Genomic DNA, 23,920 nt, shown 5'->3' with positions numbered 1-23,920 from the left:
GTTTTGTTTGGGTGGAGTTACTATTCCTAAACAGTTTGGTAGGACTGTCAGTGAAAGGGCACAGTTCACCTTTAACTAAGGGGATCAGATTTATAATACAAACTTGACCAACGGAGGCTCACTTCCTAGAATTTTAATTTTTAATCCAAGTGACAAAAAAAAAGAAAGAAAGAAAGGAAGGGAGAAAGGAAGGAAGGAAAAAGAAAGAAAGAAAAGGTGGGGGGAAGCCTAAGGTAGTCAAATGAATTCATCCTAGGAGATAATAGCACTTTGCAGAAGCCACCAGAAGCCACCAGAAAAGTCCACCAGAAACCACCACCAGAAAGTCCGAAGTAAGGGCTAACTAACCAGAAAGTCTGAAGTAAGGGCTAACTAACCATCATAGCCTTCCTTACTCTTGCCATTGCCAGTCTAGATGTCAACCACTCGTCTTCATGAACTGTACTTTCTGAGATACTACGTTTATACTTACATTAATCTCAGTCTCAGTTGTTTATTGAAGCACTTTGAAATTAATTATTTATAAAATCTTCATGGATTCCTAATTTTTATATCCTTTTATGTCACTTTTCTCATTGAAACAAGAGCCTGAGCTAAGTAAACGTCTCATAGATTGTGAATATAAACATGACATTGCAGGCACACAAGTGTAATCAATGTCACCACTCTTCTGCTTCTGCCCATTTTATTATTCATCACGCCCCTTTAAATAGAAACCTAATTAATTGCCTTTATTGGACTATTAACACATACACAGACAACTCATTAACAGGTGGGAGAAACTTATGAATAATGAAAACTTGCCATTAGTAAAACAACAGTAATTTTATCAACAACAAAGAGTCTTACCAGTTTCTATCTTCTTTGCTCATTATTTTAGCAGTCATTCGTATAGCAAAGACAACTGCTACAGGCTGAATTGTTTCCCCCTCAAAATTCATATGTCAAAGCCCTAACCCCTAGAACCTCAGAATGTGACAGTATTCGGACACTTTACAACTTAAAGAGGTGATGAAGTTAAGATAAGCTTGACTGGTGTCCTTATAAGAAGAGGAAATCTGGACACAAAAAGAGATACACAAAGAAAAAACCATCTGGGGACACGGAGAAGGCTGCCATTGGCAAGTCAATAAATTAAGACTCAGGAAAAAACCAAACCTAAGAAACACATTGATCTTGCCTTCCCAGCCTCCAGAACTATGAGAAACAAATTTCTGTTGTTCAGTCTGTGGTATTTTGTTATGGCAGCCTTAGGAAACCAATACAACAAGCAACCCTGTTTGAATGGTACTTGTCTATTTCAAGTCCAACGGTTTCCCCCAATGGCTTCATAAACATGAAACAAAAGCAGACAAGAAACATACATTATAAAGAACATGGATAGTGTTTGCACAAGTTTGGGAGGAAATGTGCAATACAGTAGGGATATTTCTTAGAAATTACTAGTAATCTTTCTGCAAAAACATTACCTTGTTACTCATTTCCTTGTTAAATTTCCAGTAGAGTCACAACTGAATATGTTTTCAGTTTGAGAAAAATTTTGACATGAAGTTAGCTTTAAAAAGTGTTTAACAATTATAGATATGTGGGCCAATTTTCTTATACTTAAAGTCATATGGATTCTAAAAAAGGAAACTCTCACTGCTCTTTTCTTAAAGAACAAAAGCAACCATAGTAGCAGTATGTGTCATAACTGCTGGTAAGAACATAGATCCATGTAACATACAGCCCGGCCAGCAGGAGTAATGTGATGATTTAGTAGGGAAACAAGAGTCTTCCCAACAATCTGAGGCCAAATGCTTGGTTCCCGGACCTGTTTTGAAAGCGTAAACTCAACTACAGTTGTATTAGTTGCTTTATTAACTTAGCTCTGTGTTCTGTTTTGTTCCCTATCTAATTACGTTTTGTGCACCTCTTAAGCTCATATATGATCAGTCATTAACTTTGCCTTTTTATCCCTACTTCCTATTTACCCATTTACTACAGAAACCTAATGGGTACTGGAGGGTGGTATTTGTCTGGAAATTATCTGATGTATCTGATCAGACCAGGTCCCAGCACCTCATTGTCTGGAAGAACGCTTACCTCCAAATTGTTTCAAGCCCTCCCCTGCCTCAAGGTGTCAAGAGATGATTCACCCTCCTCCTATGTATTCATCTTCTTCCTAAACATATAGAAGCTGTCCCTGGGCTCAACTGGGCAAGGCAACTTTGGGAATGATCTGCCTCTTCATTGGTTTGCCCTTCTGATAATAAAGCTTTCATTGCTTCAAAAACCACGTCTTGGACATTGGTCTACTGTGTACCAGGTGCATGAACAAGTTTAAGTTTGGTAAGGAACTCATGCTGGGTCAACTGAATATCAACATGCAAAAGAAAGAAGTTGGATCCCTGCTCCACGTTATTTGCAAAGATTGCCTCAAAATGAATCACAGACATAAATGTAAAAGCTAAAACTATAAATAGAATAGAAGAAAAAGGAGTAAATTGTCACGACCTTGGCTTAGGTGATGGTTTCATATATATGGCATCAAAAGCATAAATGACAAAAGAAAAAAATTAAAGCCAAGAACTATAGATGCTTTCATCACAATTCAAGTTAAGGTTATGGGCAGGGCACCAAAGGAGGAAGAGGCCCCAAGAGAAAGAGAGGATTTTTGCCACTTACAGGGTGAAAAGCAAGGTTCATTCTAAAGAAGAGAATTTCACACTTGCTAGAGAGAAATTACAATGTTTGTTGGTAACTGAGAGGGAGTGGGAGCAAACAGCTAGGAGATATAAAAAGATAAACCATTAGAATGTGAATTCTGAAGGAATAAAAATATAACGAAACATTTAATATAGACAAAAATGAAAGCTGATGTTTATATTTTCCCATATTATTTTGAGATCCTGTTAATTCATTTGCAGAAAAAAGATTTGTTCAAACACTTCGGAGCGCCTACTGTGTCCTAAGCAACCTGGGGGATGACAGACTGGTTTTCGTCCTTACCATCAGCCCACATGTCCCAGATTTAGCCACATCAGGGGAAAGTGCTGAAGTGTAAGCAAGATGGACTGGTTGCCTGGGGCATTGTTGGTTTTTTTGGTTTTTTTATTTGTTCTGTTTTTTATTTTAACTGATTATTTGCAGCCATCTAGCCAAAAATCTCAATCAGATTTTTTTTTCATCAAATAGTGCCTTTTAAACCTTTTTGAGCAATTTCACAGCATTCTAGGAAACAGCATTTTCCACAGAATTTTATGAACTGTTAAAAAACTTTTTGGTACGTAAAAATAAGTGGTTTAGGTTTCTTTTGTTGTTGTTGTTATTATTTTTTTTAGCCAGTAATTTGGCACCATTAAATATTCGACTTAAATTTATAAATGCCAGGGCTCCCCAGATCTGGCTGGTCACCTGTGTGGCCCCCAAGTCCTTCCATTTCTTCTCCTCCCAGGATTGCTAACAAGGTGGGTGCCAGCCCTCACACCTGTGAGACACTGTGCCCTTGGGAACCTTTGTGTTTCCCCTCCTCTCTCCGTGCTGAATGCTCTCCTCTCCCCTCACTCAGTTACCTCTTTTGCTTTCTCTCTGCATGCCCCCGTCCACCTCAGTATTGCCTTTCCCTACTTAATTTTATTTCAAAGAACATATATTCTCTGCTATGTCATTACACACTGATAAGTCTACTAACTCTGTCACTAGTCTGAAAGCACCATTTGGGCGGGGATTTTGTCTAATTCATCATGTTCCTGTACCTAGTTGAGGGACTGTCCTATACTGTAGGAGGATATAATTTTTTTTCCCAATGAATGAATATAGTACATGTAGGAAATCATTCTAAATCAAACTATATGAAATTTCAGATGAATTGACATGGGGAACAAAGGCAAAAGAATCTTTATAACTTATTGCCCATTGGCAGGTTGTTGGGACAGGCAGAGTGATCTTCCTCTAGGAACTCAACTGCCTATGTCCATTCTTTGCTAAGCACAAAAGGCAGTCTTAGTTTAACATTAACCCACCTCCAAGATCTTGTGAGTCTCCTTTAACATATAAGAGTTCCTTTGGAAACTTCATCTCTACTCCCTTCCCTAAGATATATGTTAGCAATCATCCTCCCAGCATAAGACCCACCAATATACTTTTGAAGAGTCTCATGACTGAGGTTTTACTAGACAGCACTAAATGACCTCTTCCCCAACCACAGCTAGCCCCTCAAAGTCCTGGAAACCTCGCTTCCAAATTCCTTAGAGACTTAAGCTATCCCAAATGCCCTTCCAATTTGAAAGTATATAAGGGGCCACTCCTCATGACCCCAGTGCAGCTCTTTCTGCCCAAGGGTCCTGTCTACGTACTTTAATAAAACCACCTTTTGCACCAAAGATGCCCCAAGAATTCTTTCTTGATCATTGGCTCTGAACTCCAATGTTTCCACATCAGATTTATAGCCACCATATATAGACTGCACTACCCGAGTCCTGATATCTGGACTAGATCCTAGCTCTGCCCTCACTGGAGTGATCAGGGGTGGTTGAAAGCACAGACTTTGCAGCCAGCCTGTCTAGGTTTGCTTGGGCTCTGCCACTTAATTGTCTAACTGAAGGAAAGTTAACTTCATTAGGCCTTGGTTTCCTTATCCATAAACTATTGATTAATAATAGTCCCTACCTCATTGATTAAGTGGCAAAATATCTGTAAAGTTCTGCTCAGAATAGTGGCTGACATAGAGTAAATGCTATGCATATTTGCACTTAAAATAGTTAATAAGTGGGATCTAGGAACAGGAGCAAAAGAAAAAGTTGGAAAAGCACAGTTTGGAGACATTTGGTTTAATTTTTTTTTTTCCTGACCACAGTTGCTCGGAAAATAAATCCCTTCCCCACACCTCCCCTGCACCAGTTTTATCTAAACAGAGTCGTGAAACATGCTTAATTGACAAATCAGCATTTCAAAGGATAGTGATTACTTCACAAATCACAGTCCATTGACCCAAAGATGAAGACCACAGGAGCGTCAATAGCTCCTTCTCAGTCCCTCTCCACTCCCCCCCCAGTCCCTCTCCACTCCCCCTGCCCCCCCCCCTCGTCCCTTTCTCCTCTCCGCCCCCTTCCGAAGTAGCTGTTGACCTGGCAGGAAGTATGGGTTTGGCCTATAATTCCTTGTATCCGCAACCCCTACCCCCAGCCCCGCTAAATTTTGAAGGGGTGCTTTTAGGTGTCAAACCCAGAAGGGCTGCCCAGTTTGTGAAGTCCTAGGGGTCACTCCAAGCAAGCCCCAGATTTTTCTAAAAAGCCCCAGCCCCGCTAAATTTTGAAGGGGTGCTTTTAGGTGTCAAACCCAGAAGGGCTGCCCAGTTTGTGAAGTCCTAGGGGTCACTCCAAGCAAGCCCCAGATTTTTCCCTTCCTTTTCTGCAACACAGAGAAGGTGCTCTTACGTTTTCTCTCTGAGAATCTCTGGGTTCCCCGACAGTGCCCTCTATACAAGGAATTTGAATATTTCTTACTGGACTTCCCCTAGGAGATTCTGGAGTTTTCATTCTCTACGCTGGTGGCAATAAAGTTCACTTACGCGTCTCTAGTCTGTCCCTTTGTCCCGGGTATTTCTAGTTGCTAATGGAGAATCCTGGCTGAGATCCCCAGTGCCTTCTTGGATACTGTATAATTAATTAGGCCTCCAACGTGCCTCCCTTTCCCCTCCCATGGATGGAGAAACCCTTTCCACCATGCCTTAAAGGGAAATTGCCCTAAAAAATGAGTCTCCAGATAGCAAATTTCCCAGCAAGAAGGGGCCATGTAAACAGAGACTATTAGTATTGGCGGCAAATCCAATGTATTAATTACTTTTATTGGTAGGAGCATTCCAGGTTCAAAAAAAATTTTTTTTGAAAAAAACAAACCAACCAGGTGAAGAGGGAAGAAGGTTAAAAAAAAAATAAATAAAAATAAATAAATAAATAAATAAATAAAGCCATACGAAGGAGTTGCAGTGAGTTTAATGAAAACTAATTGCATTGCTGGGTTCATGCGAAGTAACCAGCCACTGGGCTCAGTTCTAGTGGTTCATAATGTTACCTCACCCTCTCCACGAAACTGTTTTCCCGTAAATCTCTGTGGCCATCCATTCCTGTCTACACATTATGTTCCTAAAATAGACACCATCTAAAAATCTCTTCAAGGAGCTTTGAGCAGGAAGGCCTAAATGGCAACAGTCCTCCTAGAAGAGGGAGGCTATGGTCTCACAGCAATTACAAGAGCAACAGCCACAAAGGAGAGGTTTAAAGGAGTCTTCCACAACAATCACTCTTCTTCCAGAACTCCCAGCCAAGGGGAGAGAGAAGTGTCAGGCGTCCAGCAAATGTGCCCAAGCCCCAGGTTGCATCACCCTCGAGGGCCAGGTCTCGCAGCAAATAGAAAAGGTAAGCTACCCACTGCTCTGCCCCGGAGAAACCCAAACCGGAATCACCAGCCTCAGCATGGAATTTTCCTATTTCTGTTCGGCTTCGTCCTCTTGGGATGCTTTAAATTGCTTTACGGAGAAATCTGTCCTGTTACTACACTAGCACATCAGGAACCCCACGTGAACCCGTCAATCCATAGGAAGGGAAGGCACATTTTCTAGGTGTGAGAGCAACAGCCTCAGCAATTCACAAGTTTGCTGTTGCATCTCCGAAAATATTTAGTCCCATGCACAGACGGACAGAGCATGCCCCTGCGTTGGCTTCCACCGGTTCTGAAGACACGCGAAAGGGCACCTACCACCACTCTATTTGGACCGACTGGGTAAAGAGGAGTGACGCTTCTCTATGAGTTAAGTGGAGAGAACAAAAAGAAATAGAAGTAAACGTGGGGGGGGGGGTGGTCTTTAAACACATACCTCAAACAGGTAGGAGAGCAGGGAATCCATGATAACAAAGATGTGTTTGAAAAGCCTCCCTTCCACCCGGAGACCTTTCTCGTGCACTTTGGAAAAGCCAGCCGGCTCACCCGGGGAGCCGAATTGCCTCTGCAGTCTCACTGCTCATCGTGACCTCTGTCTAATTAAAAGTAACTCGGTGTGTCCTGCCTGGCGTTCCACGGAAGAAATCCCACTTCCCTCAAGCTCCTTTTGTGGCGCCATTCAATCTGAGTTAGGGGGAATGCATCATTGTTTCCTTCTGGTCCAAGGCAGGAGGCACTTCTCCTCCCAAGCCCAGCCTCTGCTCGAGGAGCCTGAACACCCCTGCAGTGCTGAGCTCCAGCATTGCCGGGCTGCCTCCTTCCTTCCTGGGGGGTTAACACTGAGATCTAATTTTTGCTCCATCCTTAGGAACAATATGACCTCTATTCACAGCTAGCTAGTCCAGCTCTAAAACACGGGGGACAGAGGGGGCTTCAAAAGGAGACCTTGAAGAGGATGAAGGCAAGCAAAGGCAAGAAGAACTGGCCAGGTTCCAAGCTATTTCAGGCCAAAGAATCCCATCTTGTACCAAGATGCTGACTGCAAAACAAACCTGATTTCAGTTCGTGGAAGGTGGGGAGAGGAGGGGGAGGGGAAGGGGAGGAGAAGGGGAGGAGAAGAGAGGGAGGAGGGGGACCGTGGGTCCGAATTCACATATGAAAATGGACTTCCTGCTCAGTCCCAACTGTATATCCGAGGGCTCTTTTACCACAGGAATAACTGAAATGAATATGACTAAGATCACAACGAAACAACCAGATGACTTACCTGATAAAAAGGAAAATTACCCATCTGCAACGAGGAGCAGCATCTCCCAAAGACCGGATGATAACAACGTGCCTTCAGATTGTTCAGATTCCCTTTGCAAAGGGTGACCGAGTATTTACCAGGGCTGCAGTCTCACTGAGGCGGGACACACACACACGAACACACACACGCACACATACACACATGCACCACAGATCTCTGCAGTATCCTCTCGGCTTCATCCTCGCCTCACTCTATGGTACCTAATACAAATCAGCAAATAGCTTGTTTAAAAAAAAAAAAAAAAAAAAAAAAATGTGGAGCACCTTACATTACATCGCCATCTAGTGATCAAACACTAAATATGTCCTCACCAGTCAGATTTATGTGTTCTCAACCTCTTTTCTGTTTCCTTCTTTCCTTTCTTCCCTCTGGCGCTCTCACTCTTGGTTCCTCTTGTTTCTCCTTCATTTCCAGTTGCTCTATTATATCATACCCCTGATGACTTCAAGATTAGAGAGTTTAAAAGTAAATACAGCTATCTTCAAGCACAGCAAATATCATGGTTGCTTTTGCATTTTTCTTTGTCACTTTATTCTCACTATGAGTCGTTGCTATCTTTACAAATTATATAATTTGTGAAAAAGCGCTGTCTTCTTATTCCACCAGGAGAGAACTAGGTGGCCCTTTATTGCCTGTCTATGACTTTCCTTTGAGGATCTACTTGAAATGTTTCTCATTTGGGAGATTGTGTTTAGTAGAGAGTTCTGCATTATAATGAACAGCTCAGTGTGAGAAGATGTTAAGTTTTACTTCAATTTCAACACCCATGAGCACGTGCCTTTGAGCTAGCTACTGAGCTTGTCACAAAAACTTAAATTTTGTCATCTTCATTTATCTTTAGATGTTAACCAAGATTATCTTCCACTCTAAATGACTGGTTTTAGGGGTGCCTGGGTGGCTCAGTGGGTTAAGTCACTGCCTTCTGCTCAGGTCATGAGCAGAGTCCTGAGATCTAGCCCCACATCAGGCTCTTTGTTCAGAGGGGGACCTGCTTCTCTATCTCTCTGCCTGCCTCGCTGTCTACTTGTGATCTTTCTCTGTCAAAAAAGTTTTTTAAAAATGACTAGTTTTACTATACTTAACCACAATGTTTCCTCATCTTGTGGAGTTGACCTAAAGCTTAATTACAATAACATGTTTTGGTAAGCAAATATATATTTTTTGAATAGAGTGAAGTAAGGCCTATTGATAGAAATATAAAACCCATCCATCAGGTGTTCCCAAGACAATGGAACATCCATGCGAAACTATTTGTAACTCTGGGAACTGAGAATAGAACTTTCTCAGTGTACTGTACTTTAAAACTGAAACAGTCTTTAGCATCTGGTCCTGCGTAAACTCACAACGAACTATGTGTAGATTAGTAATTTGCAGTAAATATTTCATCCTCATTGATTTCCCCCTAACACAGTTACTGCTGACAACTCTCATGGGGTTTATTTTGCCATTTATTAAATGATATCACCTTCAATACTTCATCTATCTATTCCTTACCAAAGAACAGTATAGTGGTTACTATTACTATTATTATAACTATTCCTTGTGCAGTTGAAAACTCCGAGGATCTCTGAACCTTATCAATAAAGCTTCAGCCAACATAGCTTACAAAGCAGTAAAACTAAGGCTCTTGGTTCTGAAGTCTATTGATCTTTACAACATACTGAAAAGTCCCCATTTCTAATATCTAACAAAATATCTAAGGATATTTTGTTTCTCTGCTCACAAAACATTTACTGAACCTTTTTAAATAAATTACTTATGGGCCCCTCTTCTCATCTATAAAAGAAGGAAATCGAGTAATCATTTCCTGTTCATCTCAGCAATTCTGTATTTTCACCAAAGCCAAACAAGGTAGCATGAACATTTTAATTGAAGTTATTCTGTGTCTGGGAAATGGTGTTGTCCAGCCTCTGGTAGAGTCAGGGCAATGTTGAAAGGAGCTGGAGGGACTGGTGACCAATATTAGTAAGTAATTACTAAGCTGTGGGAGCTGAAGGAGATGTAGGAAGTATGTGAACTAACAGGCGGTATTCTTTTTTTTTTAATGTCAGGCTAACATATTTCATAGGAACAGTACTTATAGCTTAAATGTATAGGCATAAAAAGAAGGACACCGTTGGCCACATGCTTTCATGCCTTCTCACTGCTTATTATAAAGGTCAAGTTTTTGAGTGCCTGCTCACAACAATTCTCTCAATATCTCTCTCTCTTTCTCTGGTCTGCAGTGGTGAACCTGTGCCCCTGGCTCCCAAGGACCTGAGCAGGGAAGGGTATCTGTCCACCTGACCTACTCAAAAGCACTGCTCCATGTGATTCTGGAGACTGTGAGGGCCAAGCTTCACTGGAAACGCACGCCCCAAACCAGGTGGGCCAAGGCACTGAGAGCAAGAAATCACACAGAAGTAGAAGAAGCAGTGACAAATGACAGAGCCAGAAAACTTGCAATGACTTCTATCTCCCATTCCAGGCCTTCCCAAGATCAAGATATTTCATGGACTTAGGCTTCCATGTTAAACACAAATAAACTCCATTTTTACTTAGTTGAACTTGGCTTCTGCTAGTCTGTGGAATCCTAGCCAGTTCCCTCTTTGCAGGAATCCAAATGCCCAAGTCCTTGAAAGCTATCAAATACTGCTCATATTCTGAGCATCTGACACTTCATTTATTCACCTCCTCAATCTCCTGATATATATATATGCACTGCACTGGGTCTTGCTGTCCATCAGTTCTAAGATAGACAGGAGAACTTCCTGTTGTGATTAGGACTTTGAGAGTACAAGGGGAGAGCTCAGCATAGAAAATAAAGAGAATTTTCTACCAAAACGTTATGCTTGATGCCCATCTCTGGGAGTTCTGGACCTTCAAGTATATATATATATATAAAATATGGCATATATATGTATAGATTAGATGATACAGATATAGCATATATATGCTATATATTATATGCCAGGCACTTTTCCAGAAACTGAAGTTACATCAGTGAACAAACCAGATCAAAATCCCTCCGTTAGTGGAGTTCACTCCAACTTTTTAAACAGATGGAAAGGCACACTATTTTCACTGCACACACCACCCTTTGCCTCTGTATTTTTGTCCACAATCTTCGCTTCTCTTGACAGATCTTCCCCGCCTGCCCCCGCTCCCATCCATACGTGGAAAATTCTACCCATATTTTAGGTCCCCTATTCTTTCTTCTCTAATGTCTTTCTTCTTTTCTCAGTAGTTCGAATCTTGGCTTTTTGTGTTAATTAAAGATCTGCTTCACGTTTTATCTTGTGGAATATGGTTGTTGTTTGTTAAACTGAAGGAATTGAACATGAGACTAAATGGCTGCTCCGATACAGACTGGAAAGAGAGGCCAACATCCCACCCATGATACAAAGAGGGTTCTTTTTTTACAAAGAGGGTTCTTAAGGACTAGTCTGTCATTCAGGACACAAGACATTCCATTCGTCAGAGCTGAAGCAGTTTAACACCATTGGTAACTTTAAATATTCCTTATATAAGCCTTGGCTTCAAGGCAAAATATGAGTGAGTGAGTGAGTGAGTGAGTGAATTAGTTTGTATAAGCAGGATCCGTGCCCAGTGCAGGGCTCAAGCTCAGGACCCCGAGATCAAGATCTGAGCTGAGATCAGGAGCAGCACACTTAACCAACTGAGCCACCCAGGCACCCCAAAATATGAGATTTTTATTAAATTTGTGTGATATACACTTCAAGTCAGATACTCACGAAAGTTGGCAAAAGATAAAGTAAAAATGAAACTCTATCTGTGCTAAATCTTCACATGATTGCACTGTCTCTTTTGACCTTGTGCTGAGAGCTTTCTGTAGATTTCTTACTCACCTCCCAGATTCTAAGCTCCCCATGGCACCAGCTCTGCATTTTATTTACCTTTATGCAGAAAGTTAATTTATCGAGATATAATTTTCTCTTTCTCACTGTTAGCTTTCCAGTTTCAGAGAATGAAAAGATAATTTCCTCCCTTTAATTCCCTTAATGTTAGCCATTCCAGGAGATCCTCTGTCAATTTGTCTCAAAGGGTGGGAAGTACACACTAGCCATTTCCTATGTGACAATACTTCCACCTGTGAATGCACAGCTTTGCTCACCTGCTAAGAGGCTTAGGCTGTGCCCTTCCTATGAGAAAGTTTCTAACAAAGGAAAGAGAATGAAGGCATAAGATGTCCTTTAGTCTTTGCCTTGTTCTCTTTGTCATGAGAACTGGATTGTGACTTTGGTTCAGCTCTGCTGGGGGCTAACAGCAGCAGTTCACTGCTCAGTGCACCAAAGAAAAAGGAATGCTGTAATGGGACCTCATGGCTGTCAGTATATTTTGGGTATTAAAGAGGAAGAGAGGTCACTCAGATGGAAAAAGCTGCACTGGGTCTTGCTGTCCATCAGTTCTAAGATAGACAGGAGAACTTCCTGTTGTGATTAGGACTTTGAGAGTACAAGGGGAGAGCTCAGCATAGAAAATAAAGAGAATTTTCTACCAAAACGTTATGCTTGATGCCCATCTCTGGGAGTTCTGGACCTTCAAGTCAGCTACCTTATAAAAAGAATTCATTAATGCTTAACTAATTTGGGATTTGGTGGGGAGAGAGAGCTCATCCTTGGTCTTTGAGACAAAACTTCCTAAAGTAATGGTCAAATCATTGTATTCTGAATTGTGGATTCCTTTGCTCAGAATTATAAATGACATTTGAGTTTTAAAGGAGAAAATGTGAATAGATCCTTCTGTAATTTGTTTGGGGATCTAGGCTCACTGAGTGACATAAAGTCGAGTCCTCCCTGAAGGAAAGGGGTTGGGTTACTGGTGTCTGGAGTTGAAACCGGGCAGGGGTCTGACTGTGGGATGGTGTCCCAGGGGATATAATCGTGATGCCACACAGGCCTGAGGGTTGTGGCAGGCCTCATGGAATGGGGATTCCAATACCCATTGCATATGCCGGAGTCAGAATTTGAACCCAGACTTTATGATTCTACATCCACAGGACCACTTTATCATTACCTGGCTTCAAATCCTGGCTTTACCCCCATGTGATTGGAAAATGGAACTCAGCTAGAGAACAGTTCATTGTAAAACTGTGATTCCACAGTAAACATAATTTGTTGCTTCAGGACTTCATTTTCAGATATGGATTCCCCAGTAGTGTGTGTGTGTGTGTGTGTACATATGCACACTATACACACACACACACACACGCATACATGTACACACACACACACATATATATATACACACACTACTGGGGAATCTATATCTTTATATGTGTACACAATTATATAATATATATATTATACAATGATGTACACACATAAATATAAGCATATTATATATACACATACACACATGTATATATGTATATACACATGTATACATATAATATATAGATAATATTCTGCAAACATTTACTACTAATTCCTTGCTCTCACCAAAGCATTTATTAATACAGTGCCTTAAGCAGCCACTATTTTAGAAATAGAAAACACTTCCTAGCAGAAAATAATAAACTCTTCACTTTTCAGGTAAATTTGTACTTCTGAAAGTGAGCCAGAAGAGTATAGAATTTACCTGTTATTACATAAATAAATGCAGAAAATGTCTTCTAGATCCAGCTCTTAGGGACCATAGCCAACCAGTTTTTTATAAAGTTTAAAGTTACAATTTCTTGCTAGCATAAAATTGGCCTATTGGTTTTAGACTGTCTCACAGGTACTAGAAGATAAACATTTAAAACCATTGTTAAGTCCATATACCCCATGAAAGAAAGAGGGAAAAGAGAGAAAAGAAAGAGAGAAAGAAAGAGATATAGAAAGAGAGAGAGAGAAAGAATGAACTAAATCAAGATATCGAAATACTTGAGCCCACCCCGCACTGGAATTTACTGAATCAGAGCTGTAACTAGTTTGTGATTTTTTTCACTCACAGATTGCCATTCTTAAAATCACCTACAATACATTGAGCCTAAATAACTGGAATTATTTTTCTTACTGAATCTATTCTAAAACGTTTCTCAAGTAGCTAGAATCTATGTTTGTAGGCACACAGAAGAATATTTAAAATTTTATTAAAAGTTTCCAGAAAGTCACTAAAATTACTTCCAGTTCTCTCTTTCTGGTAGTAAAGGAAAATGAATGTTTTTTTTGTTTTGTTTTGCGCTTACCACAATGCTGTGCTTTAAAGTGAGAAAGAGATGAAGAGAGGTTGTGGGATCACGAAGGTGGTCCTCTGAGGATGCCCAGTCTCCCAAGCCTTCCTGCCATTCCACCAAAGCAATGAAAACTAGAACTCAATTAGAAATCCACAGATGACCATTTTCAGGGATGCAGTTACTTCCTGTTGGAAGAGTCACCGCAATTTTCTTTTAATTACATAGGCAGCTGTTGGAGTTGGAGAAGCAAACAGTGGTATTTCGAAACCAAATAAATGGGGTTTTATGGGCAAGACCTAGTAATACACAAAGATGATCTCTTGAAAGGGATTTAAATAGATGAATGTAAAGCATCTGATGAGGTCAGCAATGCGATATTGGTTTACAAGGATATTAAATTACAGAATTACTTTTTGTCACTTCATAGAATATTATTCATTCTCAATATTATGCAACCCTTCAAGCAGTGTTTAAAAATATTACTTCAGTGCTCTATGAGTTTTCAGCTTTAAATCCTTTATTATTTGGGGCCCTGGCTTATTTTTTGGTCTTCTTTCTTCAACTGAAGTATAAGAGTGCATTATCAATATTTACTGAGGATGACAGCAATGTCATTTTTCATAATAGCAAACTCTTTGCCTTTCACCCAAATAAGCCAGAAGCCATCACACTTTTACTACTTGGTTTTCTTCCTTTCCTCTCTGGTCACATCACCCTCCTCCATGCAAACTTCTGACCTGCCTCCATCCCCTAATCTCTTTGAGAGCAAGCACTAGGTCTTATTTCTTATTTTATTCCCAAACACACCCCAGTGTTTCTAGTGGAATGAAGGTATTTGCCAAAGGTGAACAGGGCATCTGCTGAGTACCAATGAATCAAAATTCCAGAATGAAATTCCATTAAGATTTACAGACAGGATAAAATAACTTTTAAAATCTCATGAAACAGAACCTCAGTTGATGTAAATTTTAACCACTGCTTCACAGATATGCTTTTGATAATCCTTGAGGAATTGTGGCATTGAAATGTTCTCAGAGATCATCTAGACAAGGGTTCTTATTTTGGATAGAAGGAATGATGTCAAGAGAAGTGATGTGACTTGTCCAAGGTCACATAGCTTGTTTTATACCACAAAAGTCCATTCAAATTTTTTCTACTGTCTAACTATGAAGGAAATTAATATTGAGTGGGTGCCTCAGCATATAAGAAGCAAAATGGAAGTGAGTGGAGTATTTCTAGATACGCCACAATTGATTTTCACTCATGTTTTGACAGAGAGATGGATGTGATGGTGTGTGTGATTGCAGTTACTGTTTACAAAGGTGATGGACTAACCAACATTGGTTTTAGCAAAGGGTAAAGAAAGTGACCGTCCTTCAGTCTTGCTCCTCATGCCAATCTTAAATATTAACCACAAATGTTCAAGTTCAAGGGCACGAGCACCAAGTACTCAGAGTAACATTGACAGCTTTTAGGAATGCAGATCCAAAAAGAGGCCCAGGAAATATTCAGTAAGCAAATGATCTTGAAGTTCTATAATGTCTTTGAAAAGCTAAAATGTAATCTAAAAATATATTTTCTGTTTCTTCAGTCTAACTAGCCATATTTACATGGCTGTTAACTTTCTTATATTGAAAAAAATATTTAATATTTCACATGCCTGAACTTTATGCCTCTTTCTTTAAATACATAAAAGGTTCATAAAGTTTGACTCCTTAAACAAGATCAAAGTACATCACAATATTTAAAGCAATAATCATAAATATTTATGTTTAGATCTACTGCTACGGTAGGATAAAGAAAGAAAAGAAATAACAATATAAATAAAGGAAAGGCATGAGCAACATAAAATAACTAAGTTACTGTGTTGGGTTCTATTCTGTGCTTACATGTGCTCATTCCCTTCTGGTAGATCAATTTACACACTATTCTTGGTTTTTGCCTGATCTATTTCATACAGCAATTTCCCCCCTTCCCAAAGAAGAGTCAGCTACAGCTAGTGCTAAGAAAAATATGGTTGATTGCTTATTGGGACCATAATACCTGTTTGCTATCTAAATATGTTTTTAAATAAAACATTATCACTTCTCTATCTATTGAATTAGTTTAATTAGCTTTTATTTCATGAGGAGAACTTTCTTTACACTAAAATAGCTGATATTTATGAAGACAACCCTTTATTTACAAAATAAAACTGAACTTTGCCATAACTTAACATAATCAAACATGTAGTTCCTTTTTCCCTAAAGGATTTTAACCAACATCTTTTTCCTTTCATGTTCAAAGACCCAGAGCCATTGTCTTTACCAAGAAAAGCTATCCATAATGCCTGCATATATCATTAGAATTATGATGCTGCTGTATTTTTCTGGGAGATTAACATCTTTCCCACATCTCTAAGCCATCTCAACCTTCAGAAATCCATTCCAAACTCACCCAAATCATGTCTGATTACATACCTTCTATCTTCCCATGGAAAAGCAAGAATTCCAAATAATGGGCTAAGGTCAGTCCAGGGCCCACTTCAGAGCTGCAAACTCTTCAGAAGAGACTGGTAAGTGACGGGGGGACAAGGTACATGGAGCCGGACGATCACCACATTTAACCTAGTCTGCCTAAATTTCCTTGGAAAATTTGCAGCTTGTGAACTGAGTTGCTAGTTATAGGATGGCCCCTATTCACCCTGGATTGCTGAGCAATGGGTTATCTGAGCCACACCTGGATCACTTGGGGCTCAGCTGTGGACAGGCACTGGGCAGCGGCACGCCCCATGCTACCCACAGTCCCCTGTACCTGCTCGTGTGTAGTCAGATAAGAGACAGACTTGTCTACTTGCTAGGGGTTGCTGCAATGAAAGAACCACTTTGTCTCAGGATTTTTCATGACCCTTGGAAAATAAGGAAGCGCAGAGCCTGATACACTTTCTTTTTCATGTTCTACACAGTCTCTTTGAAAGTCTTTCACATCCTGGTTGTTATCATTACATCAAAGTAACCTGTTCCACCTCTCTGTGGGGAATAGCAGGTTGAAGAGGCAGGAAAGGGCTCCTTCTGGGTCTCTACCTCTTGAACATATATGGGATGTGATATTTACACTGCTCCCCCATCCCCTTACTTTTTCTGCAACTAAGCAAATACAGAATGTGAATCTTCTCATAACTTCAGCAGTGGTGAAACTCAGAGCTCATTTGCCCTACTTCACATGGTAGTCGCTGTCCCAGAGGACACAGTCCCTTTATCCACATCTTCATCAGCCCAGAGTCTCCTCTCTAGGGCATCACAAGAAAGTTACCTTTCCATGAAACATCTATTGCTTTAAAATTCTGTAGCTCTGATTTAGTCGAGATCCTGGCAGGAAATAGATGTTACACTCAGAAGCCATTCCGCGAAAATAATTTAATGGGGAAACATTTTACTATGTAGCTTAGATGGTTGACAAAGCACTCAGGAACTAGTGATGGAGAGACTCTGTGCCACCCCTGGGTCTTAATGGATAAGAGAAGGAAACAGTGGCACCAGATCCTACAGAGAACAGAAGTCTTAGAAAACCCAAGCAGGAGGTTTAACCAGAGACAAATGCCCCCACTTAGGCTAGAAGGTGGGGTGTGGTGGGAAAGATTCTCCGGTTCCTACTCCTGACTGCCTTGGACTCACCCCAAAAGAACCCAAAAGACAAGGGCTTTCAGATTGTGTCTAACTATGGAGAGCAGCTTTTGGGGCTGCAGATCTGTTCCCTGACCCACCCATTGTGTCTCTGCTCCCTTCCTGGGCTTGGCACTCTGCATTTCCTGCTGAGGCAACCCCTCTTCTGCTGGAGTAGCTTTCGCCAATGGCTGTCCTCGGCATGCGCACCTTCAGACCTCCCCACTGCTGCATGTCTTAGCCTCATCATCCCATTTTGGCTCCCCTGAACCTACTCTGTGTAGACTCCCTTCATTCCCACTGTCCTGATTTAAACTTCCTTTCCTTTGAAAGCATCAGGTAGATGATTTCTAAGTTCTATCAGATGTGAAGGGCTGGTGGGAAAGGGGGCTCGGGGGAACTGTGTATCTCATAGTATGTATCTCTAGTATGTGGTAGGTATGCAGAAACATATTGCTATTCAAACATGACCATTTTCATATCAAGTCTAATAATGATTTAAGAGGAATAATAATTAAATATGACAGGATTTTTAAACTTCACAACAGTGTAACAAAGTAGGTATCATTATCATTATTGGGATTTTATAGATGAGGAAACTGAGACTCAGAACAGTTCAGTAACTTGGCTAAAGTCACACATAGGAAGATCTCCAGGTAAGCGGCTGATTAAATGTGGCTTTGAAACCAACACTCTATCTTCCAAGTACCCAATCATAGCCTAAGTTCATATTGTCTTGTTTCCTATAAAACTCTCGGCAATATCACATTATTAAAATCAGGATGGCAAGTCTCTGGGACCCAAGTTCAAAAGCAAACAAAGGGGAGAGGATATACCCACTCCTCGCAGAGCTAGGTAACATCACACACGCTCACATAGGCTGTGATAGAGGAAAGGTATTCCTACATGCAGCCAGCCCAAGAGAGTTTTAGGTGTACGGTAGATCGACAGACTGGATTTCTGTCAAACGTGTTGGGGCGGGGGGGGCGTCATGTGACTGGGTAGGAAGGCAGCAGATGGCAATTCTTCCTTCTTTTTGTTTTGAATTCTTCAATCTGCCACAGAATGAGAAGGAGTGGAGCTATGTTTGGAACCATTCTCACCAAGTCAACAAATAAACTAAGTACACGTGGAGTGGCGTGGAGACGCTTGCTTCAATCTGGCAACGCTTGAGGTTCTAGAGGTCAACATTGGTTAAACATGGAGAGCCTCAGAAAGCAGAAGGGCTGATCTTGAGCATTTGACAATAAGCCTGCTCTGGCCAAGCCTCGGGTTGCAAACCTCATACTCGATAAGGACTCCTAGTCTCAGTGCATTTTCTGAAAACAAGTGCTTTCTGACTCTGCTTCATATTTGGGAAGATACAAACCACATCGTATTTGGGAAGACACAAACACCTGATACTCTTAGTTTTGAAACCCTGCCTCTCAAAATGTGACAGTGGGCTTGCTGCATGAGCATCTCTTGGGAGCTTGTGGAAACGCAGAATCTGGGGCTTGGCTCCTCTTTGCTAAAGCAGAAACTGCATTTTAACCAGACTCCCAGGTGATTTCTGTATGCATTAAAGTTTGAGAATCCCTATTGTAGAGGGTATGGTTGGCAATGACTGTCACAGAGGTTCAGCTCCTAAGCCTGACCTCTTACCTCTGTACCCACACCATGTGAATCAGCCAATGCTCCTCACTGTACCCTAAGAATGCCCACTCCCTTTTGGAAGGCACACTTGTCAGGCCTACTGGAGACAGGTACCTCTCCCCTCTTCTACCAAGAAAATTCCTAACCTACTCTTCAAGTAACATTTTGTATGTCACTTGACCTGCTTGATTTTAAAAATCAAAATTAACTTTCCTGTTTCTCTTCCTCCGAGGCCATTCTGGAGAGGCAATCATGTTAACAATTTCTTTTGAATTTGTCTGAAATTACTTGTGTTTATCCAAGCATCTGAAATATATATTTTATATATTTTTTCCAGAAATGACATCATACTATCTATTGATGTACACTTTGTTTGATTTACATATTTTATTTCAAATTTTCCCTGTTATTATATAACATATGTTACAAACATTATACATAGTGTATCTCAATTTTTTCCCTTGTTATTATGTAATGTGTGTTATAAGGTAAAGAGTATTTTGGTATGCACATAGATGGACACACTAAAAATCTATTTAATCAGTCTTCAAATGATAAGTACTTAGGTTATTTCCAGTGCTTTGGTTTCATTTGTTTTGCTTTGCTGTTACTTCCAACAATGCTGGTGTCAACACCACTTTCCAAACATTTTCCCCACTTGCACAAGTTTTTCTGTGGGAAAACTCATCTCAGGAAATGGCTCAGTTGAGTGGAAGGGCATGGGCCTTTTAACTTTGGTAGATATTGCTAGGCTTCTCTCCAAAGGCATGGCATCTTTTTACATTCTGGCAACAGCTTAAGAGACCCGTTTCCCACACCTTTGCCATCATCGGGAATTATCAAGCTTTTTTCTTTGTTAACTGGAAAGTGATATCCAGGCCAAGTCTTGACTTCCCTTGGGAGTTTCCCATAGGAGTCTATTAGGAGAAGCACAGAGATGTGGAGAAAAAAGAGAAGGTATGTTCTAAGAAGAGGAGATAAGGTGTACAGACGGATGCAAGGTTGGATCTGTAGAAATGGCTAGAGTCTGGAGGGGTGGGCAGATGCCAGACCACACAGGTCCCAGCACAACTGCTGCAGAAGGTAAGACGGAACCCTGTTCATGAGGAGACCAGGAAAGGATAGTGTCAAGAAGCCCAAACTGAATATTCTCCTTTGGTTTCCACCAGTTTAAGAGAACCATCTACTTGCTCTAAGGCTACTGACAATATTATTAGGGTCCTCATAATTGGCTTTTTGCTCCTAAAGCCACTTCAGACAGGGTGGATGGATGTGTGTGTTGTGGCGGGGGGAGGGGGAGCGCATGGCTCATTGCCAGGAGGACACATTTAGCAAATCTGAAGACCAAAACATTTCCTTCAGATGTCCTGATTGTGCTGACTGATACACAGTTTTCTCTGATGTTTTCACTAGAAACTGTACTTTTGAAACCAAAACACTCTTACTATTACTGCCATGTTCCTTTCTCCCAAATTAGATTATCACAATGTTATCTTTAGGAAGTTTCATATAGAAGATTGATACCTGTTCTATTTTTTTTTTGCCTCCCAAAATGAGAGAATCCCAACAGAACATGATAACTCTTTTAAACATCCTATTTCGCTGATTCACTTCTTGGACATAAAAAATAAAACAATGTCACTTTATCAGAGAACTATAATTTCATTTATAAAAACCAAAAAGGATTAATTTTTCATAAATCAGCTTATTTAACAAATTCCAGATTATGAGACCTATGCTGCTAATGATGTATTTTTAGGATAAATAATTAAAACAGCAACATTTTTTTTTTAATTTTTTATTTTTTATATAAACATATATTTTTATCCCCAGGTCTGTGAATCACCAGGTTTACACACTTCACAGCACTCACCAAATCACATACCCTTCCCAATGTCCATAATCCCACCCCCTTCTCCCCAACCCCCTCCCCCCGGCAACCCTCAGTTTGTTTTGTGAGATTAAGAGTCACTTATGGTTTGTCTCCCTCCCAATCCCATCTTGTTTCATTTATTCTTCTACCCACTTAAGCCTCCATGTTGCATCACCACTTCCTCATATCAGGGAGATCATATGATAGTTGTCTTTCTCTGCTTGACTTATTTCGCTAAGCATGATACGCTCTAGTTCCATCCACGTTGTTGCAAATGGCAAGATTTCATTTCTTTTGATGGCTGCATAGTATTCCATTGTGTATATATACCACATCTTCTTGATCCATTCATCTGTTGATGGACATCTAGGTTCTTTCCATAGTTTGGCTATTGTGGACATTGCTGCTATAAACATTCGGGTGCATGTGTCCCTTTGGATCACTACATTTGTATCTTTAGGGTAAATACCCAATAGTGCAATTGCTGGGTCATAGGGCAGTTCTATTTTCAACATTTTGAGGAACCTCCGTGCTGTTTTCCAGAGTGGTTACACAGCTTGCATTCCCACCAACAGTGTAGGAGGGTTCCCCTTTCTCCGCATCCTCGCCAGCATCTGTCATTTCCTGACTTGTTGATTTTAGCCATTCTGACTGGTGTGAGGTGATATCTCATTGTGGTTTTGATTTGTATTTCCCTGATGCCGAGTGATATGGAGCACTTTTTCATGTGTCTGTTCGCCATCTGGATGTCTTCTTTGCAGAAATGTCTGTTCATGTCTTCTGCCCATTTCTTGATTGGATTATTTGTTCTTTGGGTGTTGAGTTTGCTAAGTTCTTTATAGATTCTGGACACTAGTCCTTTATCTGATATGTCGTTTGCAAATATCTTCTCCCATTCTGTCAGTTGTCTTTTGATTTTGTTAACTGTTTCCTTTGCTGTGCAAAAGCTTTTGATCTTGATGAAATCCCAGTAGTTCATTTTTTCCCTTGCTTCCCTTGCCTTTTGCGTTGTTCCTAGGAAGATGTTGCTGCGGCAGAGGTCGAAGAGGTTGCTGCCCGTGTTCTCCTCAAGGATTTTGATGGATTCCTTTCGTACATTGAGGTCCTTCATCCATTTTGAGTCTATTTTTGTGTGTGGTGTAAGGAAATGGTCCAATTTCATTTTTCTGCATGTGGCTGTCCAATTTTCCCAGCACCATTTATTGAAAAGGCTGTCTTTTTTCCATTGGACATTCTTTCCTGCTTTGTCGAAGATTAGTTGACCATAGATTTGAGGGTCTATTTCTGGGCTCTCTATTCTGTTCCATTGATCTATGTGTCTGTTTTTGTGCCAGTACCATGCTGTCTTGATGATGACAGCTTTGTAATAGAGCTTGAAGTCCGGAATTGTGATGCCACCAACGTTGGCTTTCTTTTTCAATATCCCTTTGGCTATTCGAGGTCTTTTCTGGTTCCATATAAATTTTAGAATTATTTGTTCCATTTCTTTGAAAAAGATGGATGGTACTTTGATAGGAATTGCATTAAATGTGTAGATTGCTTTAGGTAGCATAGACATTTTCACAATATTTATTCTTCCAATCCAGGAGCATGGAACATTTTTCCATTTCTTTGTGTCTTCCTCAATTTCTTTCATGAGTACTTTATAGTTTTCTGAGTATAGATTCTGTGTCTCTTTGGTTAGGTTTATTCCTAGGTATCTTATGGTTTTGGATGCAATTGTAAATGGGATTGACTCCTTAATATCTCTTTCTTCTGTCTTGCTGTTGGTGTAGAGAAATGCAACTGATTTCTGTGCATTGATTTTATATCCTGACACTTTACTGAATTCCTGTATAAGTTCTAGCAGTTTTGGAGTGGAGTCTTTTGGGTTTTCCACATATAGTATCATATCATCTGCGAAGAGTGATAATTTGACTTCTTCTTTGCCGATTTGGATGCCTTTAATTTCCTTTTGTTGTCTGATTGCTGAGGCTAGGACCTCTAGTACGATGTTGAATAGCAGTGGTGATAATGGACATCCCTGCCGTGTTCCTGACCTTAGCGGAAAAGCTTTCAGTTTTTCTCCATTGAGAATGATATTTGCGGTGGGTTTTTCATAGATGGCTTTGATGATATTGAGGTATGTGCCCTCTATCCCTACACTTTGAAGAGTTTTGATCAGGAAGGGATGTTGTACTTTGTCAAATGCTTTTTCAGCATCTATTGAGAGTATCATATGGTTCTTGTTCTTACTTTTATTGATGTGTTGTATCACATTGACTGATTTGCGGATGTTGAACCAACCTTGCAGCCCTGGAATAAATCCCACTTGGTCGTGGTGAATAATCTTTTTAATGTACTGTTGAATCCTATTGGCTAGTATTTTGTTGAGTATTTTCGCATCTGTGTTCATCAAGGATATCGGTCTATAGCTCTCTTTTTTGGTGGGATCCTTGTCTGGTTTTGGGATCAAGGTGATGCTGGCCTCATAAAATGAGTTTGGAAGTTTTCCTTCCATTTCTATTTTTTGGAACAGTTTCAGGAGAATAGGAATTAGTTCTTCTTTAAATGTTTGGTAGAATTCCCCCGGGAAGCCGTCTGGCCCTGGGCTTTTGTTTGTTTGGAGATTTTTAATGACTGTTTCAATCTCCTTACTGGTTATGGGTCTGTTCAGGCTTTCTATTTCTTCATGGTTCAGTTGTGGTAGTTTATATGTTTCTAGGAATGCATCCATTTCTTCCAGATTGTCGAATTTATTGCCGTAGAGTTGCTCATAGTATGTTCTTATAATAGTTTGTATTTCCTTGGTGTTAGTTGTGATCTCTCCTCTTTCATTCATGATTTTATTTATTTGGGTCCTTTCTCTTTTCTTTTTGATAAGTCGGGCCAGGGGTTTATCA

General features: G+C 40.3%; 1 protein-coding gene across 6 annotated transcripts in view; it reads right to left on the bottom strand.

Moving 5' to 3' along the window:
• Window positions 1–23,920, bottom strand: part of SCN1A (sodium voltage-gated channel alpha subunit 1) — a 149,233-nt gene that overhangs the window by 115,529 nt on the left and 9,784 nt on the right. For 4 of the 6 annotated variants that reach the window (XM_059167124.1, XM_059167129.1, XM_059167127.1 and 1 more), the window contains exon 1: window positions 7,688–7,934. The exons of 1 other annotated variant lie outside the window; for it this stretch is intronic. The gene's annotated coding sequence lies outside the window, so the exon portion shown is untranslated. Of the gene's footprint in view, window positions 1–5,551; window positions 5,622–7,687; window positions 7,935–23,920 lie in introns of those variants that run through there. One more of the 6 variants, XM_059167126.1, reaches the window with a different exon arrangement.

This window comes from Mustela lutreola, chromosome 3 (assembly GCF_030435805.1).
Source record: "Mustela lutreola isolate mMusLut2 chromosome 3, mMusLut2.pri, whole genome shotgun sequence".
Lineage (NCBI taxonomy): Eukaryota > Metazoa > Chordata > Mammalia > Carnivora > Mustelidae > Mustela > Mustela lutreola.
The sequence above is the reverse complement of the archived record's forward strand: the minus strand, read 5'-3'. Positions and strand labels throughout refer to the sequence as shown.